Below are 18,038 nucleotides of genomic sequence, written 5' to 3' on the forward strand. Positions count from 1 at the left end.
CTAACCTGGACTGGGATTTTATTCCAGAGTGAAGGGAGCCTCTGGGTTATGAATCTGTCCCTCCAGCATGTCCTATTTATTTCAGTGCTGAGGTTCAAGTCTCTTGAGCGTGTAGCTCGATGGGATTTGGATTTTCTGAGGTGCAGCATGTCCATTAATTCCGGGTTGGACATGGCTTTATACGTCAGGCACAGATCGCCTCTGAGCAGGCGGTATGCCACTGAGTAGAGCTGGAGTTTCTTTAACCGGGCAGCATATGGCATCTGTTTGAGCCCTTTGATTTTCTTGGTGAGGTACTTTTGGGGTCTTTCCACTTGCTGCAGGTGTCTGGTAAGGTACATCCCAAAAGGGGCATTGTACTCAATTATGGGCCTGATGAAGGATGAGTAAAGAGGTACGATGACCTCCCCTGATCTAGATGTGAATCCCTTCATGATTATGTGGGCTATATAAAATGTTTTTCTAACCACTTTGGCCATGTGGTTGTCAAATGAGAGATTGCTATCAACTTGGGTCCCCAGGTCCCTAATGACTTCTTCTGTACTTAATGGATTACCACCTATGTGGTAATTTGTGGGCACTTTGTTTTTGCCAAAGGGGATGACTATACACTTTTTGGCGTTTAGCTTGAGGCCATGGCTCTGGCACCAGTTGTCTGTTTCTATGAGGCCCTTTTGGAGGATGCTTGTGTCAGCTGGAGAGTTGATTATGGTGCCCAGTTTGCAGTCATCTGCGAACTTGGTCAGCCACAGGCCTTCTGTGTTGGCCTGTACCACCGAGAAATATATACCGAACAAGAGAGGTCCCAGGACTGAGCCTTGTGGAATGCCACTTGTAACTGGTTTGGAGCCTGACATGGCTCCAGCAATTCTAACCATGTGGGTTCTGTCCTTGAGCCAGTTTGCAACCCATCTAGTGACATAGGGGTTTATATTTAAGCTGGTGAGCTTATCTATAATGCCCGAGTGGGGTATTATATCGAAGGCTTTTGCGAGGTCCAGGTAGGCTGTGTGGACCACCTTCCCCTCGTCAATGGCCTTGGTGACTGTTTCAAAGAAATCAACCAGGTTTAAGAGGCAGGATCTGCCCTTAACAAAGCCAAACTGGGTAGGATCCAGTTTCTGTAGGTCCCCAATATCTTTATTTATGAGGTCCATGATGATCCTTTCCATAGCTTTGCAGACCAAGCTAGTCAGGCTTATGGGGCGATAGTTTCCAGGATCTGTTGAGGCACCACCTTTGTGGAGAGGGACCACTGTTTCTGTATGCCACTCTTTGGGTACATATCCTGTAGTAAGGCTAAGATTGAACAGTAGTTTTACGTTTGGGTTTAGCTCTTCTTGGAGTTCATGTAGGACGCAGCCCGGGACACCATCTGGTCCCATTGATGCTGTGTTTTTTGCTTTGGAGAGGCGGCTCTTACCTGAGCATCTGAGATGTCAGGGGCAGCACTCTGTTGGGATAGATATTTGCCCTTTTGGTGGGGAGAGGGAGAAGTTTGCACTGAACCTGTCAGCTAGGATGTTGGCAATGTCTGTGGGCTCGGTGTATTTTTGTCATTTTGGACTAATTCTGAGCATATCTGGGAATTCCCACCCAGGTTCCTAACATAACTAAAGAAAGCCTTGTGATTATCCTTAGTGTCCTGTGCAATTTTTCTCTCGAAGCTGGCCTTAGACGATTTTATGACTGCCCGTAGTTTTTGCTAATACTGATCAGAGATGCCTTCCCTTTTTGGGATTTTGCTCTATCATGTAGTAGCTTCCTCCTTCTATTGTATAGTTTGTTTATGGCTGGGGTCCACCAGACAGGACGTCTGCCTTTGGAGGATTGGGTCTTGGTTTTATTTGGGATTGCATGATCCATACATTCCTGAAGGTGTTCATAGAATGCGTTTATAAAGGATTCTGCGGTCTGGGACGTATTTTCCACAGACCCGGGGGCTTTGAAGGATTTCGCCTCGGTTTTGAGGCATGTGAAATTTGCTTTAGAGAAGTTTTTCACTGTGGTTTTCTGGGCAGGGGGTGTGGTCGGGATGTGAATATCCAGTGAGATTAGTTTATGGTCTGATCTTACCAGTGAGGGATACACTTCTGGTCTGGAGCATAGTGTCCCCATGTTGGTGATGATCAGGTCCAGTATGTTTTCCCCTCTTGTGGGAGTGGTAACAAGTTGTTCCATAGCATTTGAGTTTATAAATTCTAGGAACCTTTGGGCTAGGGTGTTGGAGCTAGAGTAATGCTCCCAGTCTATGTTTGGGTATTTGAAGTCGCCCAATATAATGGTGTTTGGAGAAACCTTCATATTTTCCAGTATTCTCAGGAAGGCCAAGTGGGGTTCCTGTGTTTGGGAGGGTGGTCTGTAGCAGGCTATAAACTGGAAGGCAGTTTTACCCACAGTTAGTTGCACATGGTTAGTCTCTGATGCTTCGTGCTGTGCCACCAACCTGGAGGTGTGGGTATCTTTGACGAATATTGATACTCCGCCTCCTTTTGTGGTTTGGTCCAAGTTTTGAGGCCGAAAAGCATGGTATGAGGTATAACCTGGTAGTGCTGGGGTGCTCTCGGGAGCCTTGAACCACGTTTCTGTTACTGCACAGATATCGATGTTCTCCATGCTAAGGAGAGTTTCGAGTGCAAGCATCTTGAGGATTAGGCTTCTGGCGTTGAGTAGCATTACTCTTAGTTTCTTATCCCTTGTGATACCTATGGAGGTGGGTTTGTCTTTTGAGCCTTGCCTAAAAAAGGCACTATGGGGGTAGCAAGAGCCTTTGCCAATATCCGAAAGCCCAGGGGTGACAGGTGCAAGCCGTCCCTAGCGAAGCATCGTGGCTTGTCGAGCATGTCATCCCAGGCTGACAGGCATTGGATCCCCTTTGAATGACACCAACATTTAAGCCAATTGTTGAAATTGATCATCTGGTCTTCATATTGTGGCATCATTCTTGGTGGGGTAAGATGCTACTCAAGTTCAGGGTCATACCGGCCTGGGCTACATGCTCAGAGAGCTCCTCTATGTCTCTTTTCATGTAGTCCAGGGAGGTACGTCTCAGGTCATTCACTCCAGCATGGACAATGACTGAGTCATATTTGTATTTGCCTTGGAGTGACCTGAGTGCTTGTGTTATGTGGCGGATCCTAGCACCTGACAGGCATCTCACCGTGACCTTCTCCTTGTTCAGCCTGGTGAGCGGGACGTCAGTGTGCCTGATGATAGAGTCACCTATTACAAGTGTATTAGGTGTGTTGTTTAGCCTTAAGGGCTGTGACTGTTCGGCACACTGGCTTTGTGAGCTTTGTGTTGCACGTGTTTTGTTTTGGGGTAGCGGTTGCTTTGGTGTCTGCTTTGGAGGTCTCTGCTGCTTAGGCAGATTTTTATTTAGAGCCTCCGAGTATGTTTTTGTGTGTTTATGTGTTTGGTTTGTTGTCGTGGTAGGTCTATGTTATACTGGAATTGTAGTGAGTGTGGTTTCCTTCTCCTCCTGACTGGTTACACCAGTACTGAGTTGAGAGAGCTTAGCCTCCAGTTTGGCTATATGGTTGTATCTCTCACATGTGTTGGAATTTGTTGGGAGGAGGAGAGGGTTGTCTGTGTACATGAGGCAGTTGTAACATTGCCTCAAGATTCCCAGATTCACCAGCTGGACCGGAGAGGAGATTGACAACTGACCTTTGGACATGCTAGAATAGTATTGGGAATTCCTTTATAATTGAAAAAAAAGGGCCAGTGGGGAACAAGGTACTCAAGGGAGTTTGTGAGGGTGTAGTGCTTTTAATTTTTTAGAGCTGACTTATATAATTGCTTTAGTGAGCAAGTGCCAGGTAACTTAAATGCAATGTGTTACAGGTAACTTAAATGCAAAACGACAAACAGTAACTTTCTTTCAAGTGAAACAAGGAAATAAGTACAGTAAGCAATGCAGATATCACTAGGGATCCACAGAAGTGCTAAAAGGCCGCGTTTTAGGTGGAATTAGTGTTTCAGGGAAATAAACAAACAACAAGCATACAAATAAAGCTAGATTCAGCAGGCCTGGATCTAGTCTATGCTACAGCAAACAAGGTGTACCAATTTCATTAAGAAACAGTTAGAATATGCATGCACTATAAGCCTCTAACCAGAAATTCCCTGCTCAGAAGGGCAGAGTCCAGCCTCTCCTCCCACAAGAGTGCAGACCGCAATCCTTCTTAATGTAAAATAACTGGCCTGAAGCCCAAGTGCATAAACCAGAACTAATACACTTTTAGAATAACAGACACTGAGCTCTCAATCAGCAGTTCCCAACTTAGAAGGATGTAAGCTACCTGTCCTGCCACCACAGTGCAGGCCACAAACCTTCCTAATGTAAAACAACTGGTCTGAAGCCCAAGTGCTTAATCCAAAAGACTTAGAAATGATAGCTACACTTTAATCAAGTTACTACCAGCAGTAATAAATACAACTGAATACTTTAAAGAATGCCTGGATTAGTGCTCAAGTTATACAAACAAAGCTAGATTCAGCAGGCCTGAATCTAGTCTATGCTACAGCAAACGAGGTGTACCAATTTCAGTAAGAAGCAGTTCAAATATGCAGGCACTATAAGCTTTAACCAGAAATTCCCAGCTCAGAAGGACAGAGTCCAGCCTCTCCTCCCACAAGAGTGCAGAACACGAACCCTCTTAATGTAAAATAACTGGCCTCAAGCCCAAGTGCTTAAACCAGAATTAATACACTTTTAGAATAACAGACACTGAGCCCTCAATCAGCAGTTCCCAACTTAGAAGGATGTAAGCTACCTGTTCTGCCACTACAGTGCAGACCACAAACCTTCCTAATGTAAAACTGGTCTGAAGCCCAGGTGCTTAAACTAAAAGGCTTACAATGAGTTACACCAAGCAGTAATAAATACAATTGAGTACTTTTAAGATGACGCAAAAGCAAAATAAAGTAGGAAAAAACACAAATACAGTAAAAGCAGATAAATTTTTTTTTTTTTTTTTTGTGTGTATGTTTTGGTGCATAATTATTAGCACAATAATTCATTTAATCATAGCAGATTGTTTGTGGAAAGGAAGTCCTAATCTGGCATATCTGCTCCTTGTTTTCCCATGACTGCAGTGACAGCTGCTGTTAACACAATGAGGGATAGCAGCTGGCTGTCTCATATCTCAAGACATCAAAAGAAATAATTTCAATAGCTCTAGAACTATTTTATATTTCCAAACGTTAGGCTCCACAGGTATGGTAGTGGGAAGATAGATCCTTTAACCAGATGCATTTAGCCAAGTATTCTTATATCCTCAGTGTTAGTAATGAACATGCGGCTGATACGGAGGATAGAAACAGCTTGTGGACAGGACATACTGTGCTCAAGAAGTTATTGTCTCATACTTGTGTGCCCTATCCACAACATTCTTAACACAGGCAAAGTTTCTTTTTACTAAGCTATATCTCAGAAAGTGTGTCAAGTATTTTAACACAAAGATAACTCCATGGTGCCTTAACTGTGTCTGATATTTCAATTAAAATGAAGTAGCACTGGTAGCACAAATTAATAAAATATCACAATAACATAAACATTGTGGGAAATTAACAGTCTGGTGATGACCACTTATGCAGTAGTGTTAATGGTAAGCCAGTTAAAATTACTGCATCTGACGACCCAGATAGTCACTCTGTAGTGATGTGAAGCTACTGCTTTCATGAATACATATTTCTTTCTGTAGCTTTTCTACCATTTGACACCAGTCTGTTGCAGTACCAAGCATGTTATAAAGTTTCTGAGTTCAAACTGAAACTGGTGACTACCTATTTATGTTATTAGATTTTGCACAGAGTATCATGTTTTGAGAATAATCACACCAGTTTAAAATGCACAGCCTAATGTTATCCATGGAACTCTTCTCCAAACATTATGTTAGACTGGCATTTCGCTAAACTGAGAGAATTGTATCATGGGTATGAGTAGAAGTGGAACTTTTTCTAATGTGGTCAAATGTAATCTCCTTGAAGGTGGCCGCTCATAGTTGTATAGAATGATAACAACTACATGGCCCTTTTTTAAGTATAGCCATACATCTTAAATGTATATAATATTTTTTTGTTCTAGGGGTTATTTTTCAGGGGTATATGTAATCCATGGAATGGGTGATCAAACATTTACATGCTGCCTCTGCCCATTAGAGACACAGGTGCCAGACCAGAAATGGCTTTATGATTTCACATCCGCTAGTCCAGGTTACATTTGAATAGAGTTATATGGAGGGAAGCCAGTTCCAGAGAAGGGTTGCTCTCTGAGACACATACCTATTCCTCCAATATGTCCTATTTATATTGCAAGCAAAATTTAATTCACTAGATTGGATCATTCTGATGTTATTCATGTTGTGGATATGCAAAAGGTCCATCAGAGTAGGTTCCAAGGATGCCTTCTATGCCAGACATAGATTGCCCCTCAGTAGTATGTAGGAAGCAGAGTATAGGCATAGAGCTTTGAGGCAATCTGCACAGGGCATGTTGTTAAGACCCTCTATTCTTTTTGTGAGGAACCTATGTGGGCATCCAAGTTGTTGCATGTACCTGGTAAGGTACATACCAAAGTGTGGCATTGTACTCAACGTAAGTCAATGAGGGCCAAATACAGTGCAATGATGATTTCTTTGGATTTAGATGCCATGACATTGCTTATAAATGAAGTAACATAGGATTATTTCTTTATTACCTAAGACACATGTTGCTCAAAAGCCAGGTTACTGTCTGCATACATCACCAAATCCCTGACTTCGTCTACTTTTATGAGTGTGTTATCAATGAGGTAGTTTCCATGGGTAGCTGACTTCCCAAAGAATACTGTTACACATTTCTTGGTGTTCAGTTTTAAATCATGGGTTTTGCACCAGTCATTTGTGTGTGTTAGCCCTTCTTGGAGAGTATGATTTTCTTGTGACAATTCTATAACAGCACCTAGTTTGCAGTCATCTGCAGACTTGGTCAGCCAGAAGCTCTAGACATTGGTCTTGACTTCCGAGAAGTAGATGCCAAAAAGGAGCAGTGCTGGCAACCACCCCAGTGAGACACCAGTAGTGATGGCTTCTTTGTGGAGATGGACTCTCCTATACTAGCTTCTTGTATCCTATCCAAGAGCCAGATAGCTATCCAGTGCATGATATAGCGCTTTATGCATAATTCCATGAGTTTGTTTACAATGCCCAAGTGGGATATTGCATACAGTTCCTTAGCTAGGTCAAAGTAGCCAGGATGCACCATTTTGCCTTCATCCATTACTTTGATGACCTTCTCAAATAAGTCCATCAGGTTGAGTAGGCATGAACTGCCCTTGACAAAACCAGACAGTTTGGCTCCAATGTCTGGAGGTTTCCTATGTCAGTATTAATCATTTGCATAATAATTCTTTCTATTGATTTGCATATGTGACTAGTTAGACTTATGGGTCTGTAGTTACTAGGGTCCATTCATGAACTGCCTTTGTGCAAAGGGATGACCATTGCACTTCTCCATTCACATGTTACAAAGCCTGTCTGGAGGTTATGGTTAAATAGCAACTCTAGTTGTCCTAATAGGTTATGGGCAGGATTCACTAAACACTATATGGCTCATTAAAACTGTGTTATCATCGTTGCATGATGCGCACATGATAGCGAGCAAATTAGTATTCAGTAAGTGGCTCTACTGATGTGTAGAGCTGCACAAACATGGTAAACACTGGGGCATGCTAATTATTGCATAAGCAGCTGAACTGTATGCTTTCAACATGGTGGAGCTATTCAACAAGCTAAAATGCAATTGTGTGCACTTAGTGTAGCCTTCTGCCTTGTATGCAAAAACCTACTGGAAAACAGAAACAGAAACTACACTAGAGTAAAAGAATGTTAGGGGCTGCTACTGCTCTTTGGCAAGTGTATGTGCAACAGGCTTTAGGCTATGTTGGTGCTGCTGCTAAACCGTGAGCAAGGAGGAGAAGGGTATTTAGACCTAATTTAACTTTTCATGATCTGCATGAGGTGGAAATAGTAGAGAGCTGCAGAGTGAATAGAGACACACTCCAGGAACTCTGCAACATCCATCGCCCTCACCTGAGAGCAAGGGCAAACTGAGTGGAATTAATAGCTGCACAGACCAAGGCATTTGGAGCACTTAGAATATTAGCTACAGAAACCTTTCAATGACCCACAGGAAACATGCTGTTGATGTCACAGGCTTCAGGAACCTACACCAATTCCTGAATGCTATGCTGCAGCATTCCAGGGAATAGATATGTTTCCCACCTTTCCTTAAGGACAACTGGTACCTATGGCACCAGCTGTAAGTGCATTGAGTTCATGGTCAGAACACAGGTGAGCCATGGTTCAAATCCAGCACACTTCATTGTTTAGGAAGGGTATCCCACTGTAATTTTTCACAAAAATTTGATTATAAAGTTAATACTACATGCCAATAGCTATGTATAGCTGGTTGATTAACAGAAAGTTATCATTACTGCTTGAATACACATACGTTTGTAGGTATCATATGGATTATGTGTGTAACTGGTTTAGCATGACAATGATTATGTAGGGTCTATATTAGAACACCGAAGTTTTAAAACTTCGAATGTTCTAATATCGACCCCTATTCAGCGAATGCTTAAAATATCAGGGAAAAAATTTGCTGTTCTGAAACACATACACACAACACAAGCACACCAAAAAACAGCGATCCACACACATACACTTAAAATCCTACTTCTAACCCTACACTAAACTGTACATGCACTACTATCTATCGACTTACCTTAACCCAAACCCTAACCCTAATGTCCGTCACTATCGCACACTCACCTCACCTGTGCCCTAACCCTAACTCACCTACCCCGCCCTAACCCTAAAGTCTGTCACTATCACACACTCACTTGACCAGCACCCTAACCCTAACTCACCTAACACATGCCCTAAACCTAAAGTCTGTCACTATTGCACACTCACCTCACCCGTGCCCTTACCCTAACTCACCTAACCCTATCGTCCGTCACAATCACACACTTACCTGACCCGTGCCCTAGCTCTAACTCACCTAACCCACACCCTAACCCTCACACCCACACAATTGAACACTTACCTGAACCCGACCGGTAACATTCCACCACAGTGCTGAAAATAGCAAAGCCACAGAAACGGCCAACCAAATTCTTTCCCCTAGGAAAAAATTCAGTCTTCTGCAGCTTCTCCATTTTCAGCATTCACTGAATAGGGGTCAATATTAGAACATTTGAAATTTCAAAACTTCAATATTTTAATATAGACCCATTGTGTAACAGAAAATTGCAGCAGCGTATCTTTGATGGGCACAATAGTTTACTGATAAAAGTCTACACCCTCTCCCATAACCCAAATATAACTGTAAAACTGAATATATTGTGAGGTATCTATCATAACTTCAAGCTCATGATTTTTTACTAAAATCATGCAAGTCTATCCATTTCCAGTGTATTATCCAACAGTAGTCCTGCATCACACTTGAGAATGCATGAACCAGGGCCTTCTAATGTCACACACATACAGGCCTAATTGAAGTAAAGCACCAGTCACTATTTAAGCTATAAATCTGTAGTGATTATGGTTGGTAGTCTTCTTTGGCAATAAGGAATAATCATTTGTCTAGAAATATATGTGTGTTCCATTTTACATAGGTTTGAATCCCACCTTGTGCAAATTACTCTTGACAGTGTGTAAGTCCCCACAAAATACATGCCAAGTCTTCCCACTGATCCCTCCAAAGTCATGGCTTAAAAGCCAGGTCATTTAACATTTCTGTGTTGACCAGTGGACAAAGTGTGACCACGTGTAGCAGTACACAAACCATAAATCAATGACAAATGTTGCATTATCCTTGCTATTTCATAAAATCCCCTCCTCTTTGATCGACAATGTTTCTCTTCCTTTCCTATCTCTCAAATGCATTTGGCACTGAACGGAAAATGTGATATCATAAATTGGCAGGAAAACAGTTCTACTGTTGTTGGAGGACCTTTGCAGACATGGCAGGAGATGTGAGAGATGGTACCAAATTCAGAGCACAGAGGTGAGGTGTGGAGGAGTCAAAAATATTTTTGCCATCGCTGTGAAGTGTTACATCCCTAGGCTGCTGCAGGGGGACTATACCAGGTCTCAGTACAAGACTGAGGCTTGGGACAGCTTATCCAGGGCTGGCTCTAGTGCGACTGGCATACCACACACTGGGGAGCAGTGTTGGCACCACTACAGTGATTTAAGGAGGCACAAGCAGGCATAACTCGACCAGCGACTGGATTAGTTTAGAACTGCTTACACTCCCTAGTTGTGCAAGTGTACAGATCAAGCAACTTTAAATGTTATGGGATGCTTTAGGTAGCTAAGACTGGTATGCATAATACTTTCATATCTCTTCTTTCATTCCTATTTTACAGCTGCAGAGGAAATCTTGGTGAACACAGAGGCACATGCTTAAAAGTTGGAGTGACACAGAGAGGCAAGGGGTATGCATGCAACACAACTAAACTTGATTGTAATAAATATATTGTGATTCTATATATAAGGATTAAGTTCAGCATGCATATCTTAACTGTAACATCAAGCATGTATGCTTTTGTCTGCAGCTCTTTGTAACTGTGTTAGACAAATGTAATAGTATATTCAGATTATGTGGGTTCAATACCCACAAGTAACCTATAGATTCATATTTGATGTGTCATTTTTTACATTTGAAATTCAGCAATACTGGTTTTAGATTCATATTTGACAAGTGCATACCTCTCAACTATTAAGATTTTTGCAGAATCCAGATTTTTGCCTCTTATTTTTGGTGTGTTCCTCATAAAGTTTGTATTTTTCTGGCAAATTATTGGGGATTGAAGTTCATAGGTTCATAGGTTCATAGGTAGGTACTAGGCTATTAGCCCTAGGGCCTATATAAGCCTAGCCAAAAAGGTACCCTGGCTTTTACCACCCAAGAAAATTAATTTCCTGTGCCCCTGTCGAGCAGAGCCACAGAAGTGATCCCTGGGGCGAATTTCCTATTTTCCATCCAATCATCAAGATTTTTATTGAAGAGTGCTAATGAGGAGCTCTGTTTGACATAGATAGGTAGTCTGTTCCAGAGTATGGGAAGTCTCTGGCACAGGAATCTATCCCTCCAGCATGTTCTGTTTATTGTGGTGACAAGGTTTAGGTCCCTAGAGTGTGTAGCTCAGATAGATTGGGATTTCTTTAAGTGGAGCATGTCCAACAGCTCTGGGTTTGACATAGCTTTGTATGTTAGCCAGAGATCGCCTCTGAGTAGCTGATATGCGACGGAGTAAAGCTGGAATTTTTTGAGACGGTCTGCATAGGGCATCTGTTTGAGGACAGTAATCCTCTTTGTGAGGTATTTCTGTGGCCTTTCCAGTTATTGTAGATGTCTTGTAAGGTACATACCAAAAGGGGTGTTGTACTCTATAATGGGTCTAATGAGTGATGAGTAGAGGGGAACAATGACCTCTTTTTTCTGGATGAGAAACTTTTTGTGGTTAGGTGAGCCATGTAGAAGGACTTCCTGACCACTGTGGCGATGTGATTATCAAAGGAGAGACTACTGTCCACCTGTGTCCCAAGGTCTCTTATCACACTTTCAGTGTTAAGTAGACTACCACTTATGTGGTAGTTCATGGGTACAGAGATTTTGTACCAAAGGGGATGACAATACACTTTTTTGCATTGAGCTTCAGGCCATGGCTTTGACACCAGGCATCTGTCTTAGTGAGGCCATTTTGTAGTATGTCCAAATCATTAGGAGTTTCGATTATGGCTCCTAGTTTGCAGTCATCTGCAAACTTTGTTAGCCAAAGACCTTCTGTGTTAGCCTGTACTTCAGAGAAGTAGATACCAAGCAGGAGAGGACCCAGGATTGAACCCTGTGGTATTCCACTTGTCACTGGTCTGAAGTCGGATTTGGAGTCTGCTACTTTCACAGTGTGGGTTCTGTCCATGAGCCAGTTGGCAACCCATCTTGTGACATAGGGATTTATACCTAGTTTAGTGAGCTTATCTATAATTCCAGAGTGGGGGATGGTGTTGAAAGCCTTGCCGGGATCTAGATGAGCTGTGTGAACCACCTTACCCTCATCTATGGCTTTGATGACTGCTTCAAAGAAGTCAGTCAGGCTTGGGAGACATGATCTGCCTTTTACAAACCCGAACTGGGTAGGGTTCAGAGTTTGGAGATTACCAATGTCTTTGTTTATGAGTTCCATGATGATACGTTCCATGGCCTTGCAGATCAGGCTCATCAGGCTAATGGGGCAGTAGTTCCCGGGGTCCGTCATGGCTCCCCCTTTGTGGAGTGGGATAACCATCATGGTGCGCCATTCAGTGGGCACAAAGCCTGAGGTGAGGCTATGATTGAACATGGTTCTTAGGTAGGGTGCCAGTTCATTCTGTAGTTCATGTAGAACGCAGCCTGGGATATTGTCAGGTCCCATGGATGCTGTGTTCTTGGCTTTGGAGAGTGCGTTTTTTACCTGTGCAGCCATGATTACAGGAACTTTGCATTCTTCCGGTATAGAGATGGATCCTCTAGGGGGTGAGAGGGGGGTAAAGTTAGCACTGAACCTATCTGCCAGGATGTTGGCAATATCAGTTGATTTGTATATTTAGTGCCATTGTGCTGTAACTCAGAGCAGATCTGAGTATTGCCATTGAGATTCTTGACATAGCTATAGAATGCTTTGTGGTTGTCTTTAGAGTCAGTGGCAATTTTGTTTTCGTAACTAGCTTTGGAGGATTTTATAAGGGATCTCAGCTTCTTACTGAGGTTAACCAGGGAGTTCCTCCAGTCATGGGATTTTACTCTTCTTTTGCAACAGTTTCTTTCTTCTGTTGTAGCATTTGTTTATGGCAGAGGACCACCAGATTGGCTTCCATTTTTTGGAGGATAGCATCTTGGTTCTATTAGGGATAGCATGATCCATGCACTCGTGTAAGTGCTTATAAAGTGCATTTGTGTAGGATTCAGCAGTCATACCTCTATTGTCTGTCTGCATGGGTGCCATGAAGTTTGTTACTTCTGTCTTAAGAGGTGTGAAGTTGGCTTTGGAGAAGTTTTTTATGGTGGTTTCCCTAATTGGGGATGGGGGCAGGATGTGGATGTCTAGGGTAATTAGCTTGTGGTCGGATCTGACAAACAAGGAATTGACCTCTGGTGTGGAACACCGGTTGCCCATGTTGGTAATGACCAGGTCTAGGATATTGCTGCCCCTGCTAGGGGTGTGAATAAGTTGATCCAAGGCGTTGGAATTTATGAATTCCAGAAAACGTTGAGCAAAAGATTTGGTACATGAGTAGTTTTCTCAGTTAATGGTGGGGTAGTTGAAATAACCCCTTATTAGGGTGTTGGGTTGTACCCTAATACTTTCCAGTGTATCAAGAAATGAGGAGTGAGAATCCTGGGGCATGGTGGGGGGTCTGTAGCAAGCTACAATTTGGATTGTGGTCTTGCCCAGAGTCAGTTGCACTTGGATAATCTCGGATGCATTATGCTATGCAACTAGCTTGGAGGTGTGGATATCCTTAATGAATATGGACACGCCTCCACCTTTCGTGCTTCGTTCCTGGTTAAGTGGCCAAAAGGTGTAGTATGAATTATAGCCTGGTAACACAGGAGTGCTCCCTGGAGCTTTGAACCAGGTCTCTGTCACTGCTCAGATGTCGATGTTCTCCATTTTAAGGAGTGCCTCGAGTGAGTACATTTTGAGGTTTAGACTTCTAGCATTGAGTAGCATTACCCTCAGATTTTGATTGCTTGTACCTGTTATGGTGGTGAATCTGTCATTTGAACCTTGCCTAAAAAATGCACTATAGTGATGGCAAGAAACTTAGCCAGTATCCGGAATCCCAAAGGCAACAGGTGCAGGCCATCTCTGGCAAAGCATCGTGGTCTGTCGATCATGTCGTCCAAGCAGACAAATACTGGATCCCCTTAGAATGACACCAGAAGCTTAGCCAGTCGTTGAAGTCAATCATTTTGTCCTTGTACTGTGGTATCATTCTGGGTGATGGCAGTATGCTACTCAGGGCTAGGGTCATACCTGCCTGGGCTACAAGACTGGAGAGCTCCTCCATGTCTCTTTTCATGTAGTCCAGGGAGGTACATCTCAGGTAATTCACACCAACATGAACAATGACAGTGTCATATTTGTACTTGTTGTGGAGTGACCTGAGTGTGTGCATTATATGGCGGATCCTGGCACCTGACAGGCAGCTGACAGTAACTTTCTCCTTGTTTAGCCTGGTGAGTGGAACATCAGTGTACCTGACTATAGAGTCACCTATGACTAGAGTGTTGGGTACGTTGTTATGCCTTATGGGCTGTGGTTGAGTGGCACACTCAGTTTGTGGGCTATGTGTCATTTGGGTTGTGTTAGGGGGTGGAGATTGCTTGCGTTTCTGCTTTGGAGGCCCCTGATGCTTGGGCAGGTTTTTATTGAGAGCCTCCATGAATGTAGGTGTGTGTTTTGTGTTTCTATGTGTGTGTTTTGGTGGTGTAGGTTTTGAGGGACTATGTGATGAGTGTGGTGTGGTACAAGTGTCTACCTTCTCCTCTTGACTGTGTAGTCCAGTCTTGGGTGAAGAGAGCTTTGCTTCCAGTTTGACCATATAAGTACATCTCTCACAGGTTGTAGTGTTGGGTGGTAGGAGGAGAGGGTTGTCTGTGTACATGAGGCAATTGCTGCATTGCCCCAAGATGCCCAGGTTCATCAGGTAGACATGAAAAATCACTGGGAGCTGACCTTTAGACATGCCTGGATAGGTGCTTATTTATTAAGTACTAAAAACTGTTTTCCTCTAGACAATTGAGGAAAGTTGAGTGCTGTAGTAATTTGCAGCTTATTTAGTGCTTACAATGAGTTCTGAACAAGTGCTGAGTTCAAAGAAACAGATTTGAGTGCTGAATCTAGAAAACTGGCTAGTTCTAAGAAATAAAATTAAGCTAGAAGGCTTCCCTTCAACACAGAAAGGCTTGGGGGCTCAGAAGCCAACAAAAAGTCTAGACCACTTACAGGAAGGGCAGGAAACAAGCTTAATTTTTTTTCCCAGATGCTCTCTTTGTATACAGTAGGAGTGCCTGAAATCAGAATATGATCTCACTGCACTCAGTTGAGTGAGCAAATGAGATGGGCCCAGAAGGAGTATCCAAACACAAATTTACAAAAGGGATGGGCAGTTTCAAAGCCACCAAGATTAACACCAAAACAAAACCAAGGAGGGTGGATGAGGAGCTAACTGAAAAAAACAGATCATTAAACAGTCATTAAATAATGTTAAATAATGACAGACAGTTTGAGTTTCAGACTTCGTGTTCTTCAGAAAATATATAATTATGCCAAATATCCTCCATTCTATCAGCTTTCTATATTTTTAGAAGCAATACTTAAAATCTGTCCCTATTTTGGGGCATTTGTTCTCCCCATTTTTTCTGGCTTTGTCCAGATTTTTTGTGCTGTGAGGTTTTTGAAAGGAAATATTTCTGATCACTGTCTAGATTCGGTTCAGTTGGTTTCATAGTAGGGGGTTGGTCCACCTTCTTTAGAAACCAGCCTAGCCAAGGTGTGAGCGCAGCTTTTTGTGTTATCTGATTCCTTGAGGCTCTTAAGTTTTCCTTTATACTACTGTATAAAGTTACAATTATATGTGACAGTATCAGTATCTTAGCTGCTCTTTCTGGCCTAGCTGTGACCAGGGTTGCCAGATTTCCAGCCCCCCAGGTAGGGACAAAAAAAAAAAGAAGGTCTCTCACGGCAAGTGAAGACAAAAAAAAAAACTGTGCTCGCTCAGTAGCTCTGCAGTAAACACGGAGCTTCTCGTGTTTAATGCATTGCAGTTCCGCATTCAACACAAGTAGCTCCGTGTTTAGCGATTTTTGATTGGCCCATATACTGGCATATGGGCCAATCAAAAATCGCTAAACACGGAGCTTCTGTTAATGCGGAACACAAGAAGCTCCGTGGTTAGCAATTTTTGATTGGCCTCTATGCCAGGTATACGGGACAATCAAAAAAAAAAAAAAACAAGCAAAGCAGAGGCTGGCCAGGATGTAAACCGGCAGGGCGGGACTCGGGATCAGGCTGCTGATCTCGGGACAGTCCCCCCCAAATACGGACGTCTAGCAACCCTGGCTCTGACTGATTCAATAGCCATTTTGATACAGAAAGCCTATAAGTATATATTTTTTGGCACTTAATCTGTTATCAGTGATAGTCAACAAAACTGCTGCATTTATTGAGTTGCTTGAGATTGCTTTTCTCTGTCTGCATTTTGTTTTAGTTAACAAAACTGTGCTGCATTTATTGAGTTGCTTGAGATTGCTTTTCTCCGTGTCTGCATTTTGTTTTTCCCCACTGTCCCACCCTAGTGCTGGTCTGTTCTTAAATCTGGTGGCTTTGGAATTGCATCTCCCTGCTGATAATTTGATTTTGGATACTCCTCGCAGTCCATCTCATTTGCTTACTGTACTGAGTGCAGGGTGATCATTTGGGTATGACTAACCCCTTGCTTCTTTGATTTTAGACACTCCTCCCAGTCCCATCTCATAATCATCTCATTCTTCTGTGTACACACAGAGCATCTGGGAAGGCCAACTGCCTAAGTTGCTTAATCTTGAATTGTCTTCTGTTCCTTCCCTCTCTATAAAAAAAAAAAAAAAAAAAAAAAAACGTAGACTTTTTCATTTATTTATTTTATGCTTCCTCCTTACTCGAGTGTCAGTGTGGTTTTATTCTGCTTATTCTGCTGTATTTATTACTGCTTGTTAGTAGCCTGATTAAATTTGTCTGTTATTCTAACCCTCTTAGTCTTTATTTTAGCACTTGGGCTTCAGGCTAGTTATTTTACATTTAAGAAGGTGTTCATGGTCTACACTGTTGCAGACACACCCTTATCAAAACCCTCTCTCCCCAATGCCTTCAAGTTTCAGAACACAATGGGCAGGATTCACGATGGCTTGCATGGAGTCTAAGAGCTGTGTAAGACTCCATGCAGCCATCGCGATCCAGGAACAGCCGGAAATCCTGTGTAAGAGACCAGCTAAAATGTCTCTTACATGGGCAGGGCGTGGATATGCTAATTACCTCACTTGCAGCCAAAAGGCATGCAAATTAGGTAGATTAGCAATCCACGAAGCTGAAACCAGCCCGTGTAAGAGTCGTGTTAGGTGCAGAAATGTACTCAGTTGACAACTGAGTACGTTACAGCGAATAACACAATGGAGCCATGACAGCTCCAAATAAAGTGTGCATATGTAGCAGGCAGCATGCCAATGGCCAAATATGTAGCCATTGGCACGGTAACCCGATGCAAACATGAAATAAATTTTTTTTTTCGGCGATCAGCGATGTTTAAACGCAGCGCAGCCCCGCACAAACTGGCTGCGCTAAATAAGACATAAAAATAAAAGTTTGAAACCCACAAATGTGGGTTTTATGTAATGCATGGATTTGCAATGCGGGGACTAGCAGACCGAAAACAACACGGCCACCATCTAGTGGTTGCTAAGGGGGGAAGCTGAGTGTAAGACATGTAACTAAGCATTAGTAGGCAATCTTATGTAAATGAGTGGTAGGATAGTGAATCACACTGTCACATAGCAAATGAGCACATTCTGTGTAGTGTACGAGTTAGATAAGGGGGAGTAACAGAGTAGGAGATAGGTGACATCACAGGGGGGAATGTCAGGAAGAAATCAAGCTCATTTGAGCAAAGTGGTATGTGAAAGATGTCAATCACACAGCAAAAAAAGAGGAGTGTCAACAGATAAGCATGGGAAAGTCAAGAAATGGAAGGTGTACACTGTGGCCAACACCAAAGTTTCATGCTGTGCGTGCATGTGCGCGTGTGCATGCTGGGAGGCGCGAGTAAGACAGAGTGCGCGCGTGTAAGGCAGAGTAAGCATGTAGGAGCTTGTGTAAAGATCTGTAAACCTGTTAGTGCTGGTGTGTGCGCGTTTTAACCCAAATAAGCAGATTCTAGTCCATGTAAGCATGTGTGCGCACG

Source organism: Protopterus annectens, chromosome 9.part0 (genome assembly GCF_019279795.1).
Source record: "Protopterus annectens isolate FY-2018-M chromosome 9.part0, PAN1.0, whole genome shotgun sequence".
NCBI classification, from domain to species: Eukaryota; Metazoa; Chordata; order Ceratodontiformes; family Protopteridae; genus Protopterus; species Protopterus annectens.